At 31.0% G+C, this 4,538-nt stretch overlaps 1 long non-coding RNA gene across 2 annotated transcripts; it reads right to left on the bottom strand.

Moving 5' to 3' along the window:
• Window positions 1-3,399, bottom strand: LOC149485828 (uncharacterized). Of its 2 annotated transcripts, XR_016316070.1 has the most exons (6): window positions 3,382-3,399; window positions 1,257-3,131; window positions 730-964; window positions 531-602; window positions 333-412; window positions 1-228 (listed from the first exon to the last, which is right to left on the bottom strand). It is a non-coding gene; the product is annotated as an uncharacterized LOC149485828 (long non-coding RNA). The 2 variants fall into 2 exon arrangements; XR_016316071.1 differs by lacking the exons at window positions 1,257-3,131; window positions 3,382-3,399 and adding an exon at window positions 1,053-1,248.
• Window positions 3,400-4,538: the final 1,139 nt, after the last annotated feature.

Below are 4,538 nucleotides of genomic sequence, written 5' to 3'. Positions count from 1 at the left end.
TTTTATTATTTTTCAAAATTTATTTTTTTTAAATATTCCTCCTCTAATGCAAGTATTTGGAGCTTCTTCTCGTGAAGCTCCCTCTCTTGTTCTATTCTTAATAGGTGAAGCTCCCTCTCTTGCTCTATTCTTAATAGATGCAACTCTTGTTGTTGCTTCATTAATTCCTCCCTGCTTTTTTTTGCAAGGAGGAATAATTGATGCTCGTAATTGGAATTTGATTTCCCACTGTAAAAATAACATAAACATTAAACATTATTTCACATAAATCACAGCTGAACAATAAGCACAGGAAATTTCATGAAATTCTATTTTCAACATTACATACTTACGTTTTTTTTGGTTTAGCTTTGAAAATATGATGTGTAGGATTTATACGTGGCAATTCAGTGGAGAAATTTGGCAATTCAGGCTAAAAATAAAAAAATAATAATTATTTTAAAATAATATAAATTTTATTTATAATACTGATATTTTTGTATAACATAACTGATAAAAATATTATACAAATTATTATATAATATGATTACCTATGCATGTGCAGTGCTTTCATCATTTTCATTCAATTTCAATGTATCATCAGCAGACTCCTTAGTAACTTCCTATAAATATATAAAATATAATTACTCAATCTCACAATAAAAAACTATATATGCATAGCGCTATTATCCCTTAATGGATATTCCAAATTAAGGAATAATAGCAGTAGAAAATGTAAAAAATATAAACCTGTTGGCCATGTGTTGCATCGCTATCGAAAGGATTGTTATCAAACACAAACTCATTAGGAAGAGCTGCTATAAGCTCTTGATCTTCAGGCGGAGGACTTGGTGGCGGAGGTCCCCCGCCTGTCATGTTTCTTGCCGTTCTAAATTTGTGTTCCGAAGCCTTAGCTTTCTTCAAATTCCTCCACTGATTTTGTATTTGGCTTAAGTCCCTTTTATGGAGTGAAATGATATTATAACTGAAATATAAATACAATAATAATGTTATTACACTGTAACAATTTATTAAATACAAGAAACTGTTAGAATAAGTAAAACTAAAATAACCAAGACAAAACATCTTCCCATGCAAGTTTTTTTGCTGTATTTGTATTAGTCGACGTATCCTTATTCTCTAATATAATATGTGCTCGCTCGAGCACTAATTATTTTCGAAGCACTTTCTAAAGAGCAATATATATTTATTAATAAGCATTAAAACATGTAAGGAAATAAGTACATTCTATTAGATTTCTTGTGTACATTACGTACCTTATCCTCCTCACTCCAATTCGTCGAACGAGAACGTTTATTGATCATTGAACTCATTTTAAATTAAAACTGAATTTGAATTTATCAAAAATCTCAAATCTGTACAAATGTTTGAAATTTGAAAGTTATCAATATCCTGTCAGTTAAACGTCATACAAAATAAAGTCTACCATTCATATTTGTCAAAAAGTACATTTTTAGTCAAGTTTTACGTGAATAGCGGGTTTTATTTCGATAATGTTACTAGAAAAAAATACATATATTGACGTAACTTAGTTGAGAGACTGCTGAGATAGGTTTATAAGTACCTAAGATTATTTTAATCATTGTTTAAGGAGTTGAGAGTTATTTAACTGAGAGGTGTTTATGCAACAGATCAGTCAGTTTTTATAAGTAAGGCTGGTAATTTTTTACGACATCACATTAGAAACCTCAAAAATAGCAGTACTTCTCCACTATTTAATGGATGTTATTATACATATAAACCTTCCTCTTGAATCACTCTATCTATTAAAAGAAACTGCATCAAAATCCGTTGCGTAGTTTCAAAGATTTAAGCGTACAAAGGGACATAGGGACAGAGAAAGCGACTTTGTTTTATACTATGTATAATATAATAATGATAGTGATAGCACAGTATTACAATATTATTTCCTACAGTAAGGAAACGCCTTTGATGTCGCGCGATGCCGCCGCCAGCGTAGGTACTTACGCTGCCACACGAAAATACGCTAGGGTTGCAACAAATGGGAAATAAAACAATTGTGATTATTAATATTATGATGAAATCATTTATTCATATGTACATTCAAAATAATTGCGATTATTAAATCTGATGTAATCATTTGTTCATAAATATATAATTACAGATATTGCACTGCTAAATATTATTTACGTGGACACTTTATTTTTGGATGTTCTTAATTGTATATTATACCATTTAAGAAGTAATGCATTCGCATTGGGATGTACAATCTGATTAGAAAATAATGAGGACAACATATACATAGCTTTGATTTTAATTCAACAGATACAATTATTAATACAATCTTTCTGAAATATTGTTTCCTTCTGGGATTTCAATGTAGATTTACATCCGTAAACGGAACAGTTTTTGCGCGCCATAATAGAATATGTAAGTACCTATGTATAATAAAATTATTACACAAAAAATACGACTGCGTCGTCCTTTCGCGATAGTTAATGCAAACTCAGCGTGATTGCATTAAGCGGCCCGCGTCGCCCGACCCCCCGCCAGTTCCCCTCCGTTTCTCTGCACAAGTACATTCGTCGCCATACTGTAGGAAATATGGTGATACTGTGGTGATAGTCCGGCTAACGAAAGATAAGACTGGAAAAGGCGGCAAATTCAAAAAATCATCATATTAAGGTAACCTAATGGTAACTTAGGTTATAGTTGGAAATAAAGTTTTGATACTTTAATTTATTATTACGAGCTTTGTTTTTTTGAGAGATTAACAACCTCTACAAACTCTTCATCTATATAATATTATATATATGTAATCTGGTACAGTTATCTGATACAGATAAAAAAAAGAACAGCTAGTGAAAGTAATAAAAAACATAATAAAATACAATTAAATTTTGTTTAATCAATATAATCATATTAAATCTAAAAGCCGCGTTCAGCCGCGAATAAAGAATAAGAATCACTATCATTATCTCTGACATCATTAACTCTTCCATTTCTGCAGTTATTCCATCTTGTTTTTTTTGTACTGCTCTTCAACATGAATAACATGGTTCGGTCATAGAAGAAATCTCGTTGAGATACTGATTTTGTGTCTTTAAACATTTTGAACGGACAGATCGTTCAATTTTATATTGTTGCTTTAATAGTTTATAACTGGATTACTGGTATCATCCATGCAAAATAATAATAATAATATTAAACAAATCATATAATGTGCAATGCAATCAAGATGAAAAGTATCAAAATATCAAGTCACACTGTGTGTTTTTCCTTGAAAACTACATCTCTTTCAAATTGTTTCTTTTTAAATTTATTAATCATAGTTTAAAGTTTTCGTCATGTTTTCAACTCAGTTTTCAATTATTAGAAATCACTAAAATCCTAAGCTAAAATCGCAGAAAATAAAATCACTTTGACAAGCTTTGACACATCAACAACTCAGGTTTTAATGACAGTTAACTGTTAAGTGTTGCCAAATAAATTTTCGAAATAAAAAGCCAGTCTCATCTTTCGAACCAGACGCTTACCAGACGTGACTAGTATAGATTTATTTATTGATTTAATAAATGAAACGATACCAATTTAAATTTCGCGCTGTTTATGTATGATGTGCGCATGTCTTAATGCTCTAAGGCGCATGCGCAGGTTTCAATTATTTTATAACTAGTGCCCCGGCTTCGCCCGTGGTACATATTTAGTATCCTATATCCTTCTCCTGGCTCTAAACTACCTCCCTGCCAATTTTCAGCTAAATCGGTTCAGCCGTTCTTGAGTTATAAGTGGAGTAACTAACACGACTTTCTTATAAATATATAGATTTTAATAAAATAAATAATTTAACAATTTCAATGATGGACCTATACGGACCTAACGGTAAAGAATACGATTTTGATAAAATTCGCCAATTTTGATATGGATGAGGTGCTAAAGTGTAATTTTTTTATACCCAAAATTAAAAAAAAAATATTTAAAAAAAAACTAAAGGGGACCTAACGAAAAAATTGTGGGACCTTATAGGACCTAACGAAGACCTATAGATTAAGGTCATTTTTGACCCAAAATTCTATGGATGGGGTGCTAAAGTGTAATTTTTTTATACCTAAAATTTAAAAAATTATTTAAAAAAAAACTAAAGGGGACCTAACGAAAAAATTGGTGGACCTTAAAGGACCTAACGGGGACCTAACGATCAAGGTCATTTTCGACCCAAAATTCCATAGATGGGGTGCTAAGTTTGCACTGGTGATGAATTCAGTGATTTATGCTGTGGATATATGAAATTCGATTCAATTGTAACTCCAAAAATGATTTTAACTTTTTAGTAACGTAATCGAATGGCGTGGAAAATATTATATAAAAAGAAGAGTATCTATTTCAACAACTTCACATTTCACGTATTTCATTAAAATTAATTGATAATTTAATCTGTTTGCGCCCTGACATCTTCTAAGTTCACAGACATCACAATAATTGACAAAACTATATATTTCACCAAAATGTTACCATTGTTGGACATATAGCTATCCTATTTCGATACGACGGAAATCATACTTGCATGAGGAGTATGA

Source organism: Colias philodice, chromosome 9, assembly GCF_061535455.1.
Source record: "Colias philodice isolate Cphi_HAF_F1 chromosome 9, ilColPhil1 Martin Lab GWU primary, whole genome shotgun sequence".
Classification (NCBI taxonomy): Eukaryota; Metazoa; Arthropoda; class Insecta; order Lepidoptera; family Pieridae; genus Colias; species Colias philodice.
This window is presented reverse-complemented; position numbering and strand designations above follow the sequence as displayed.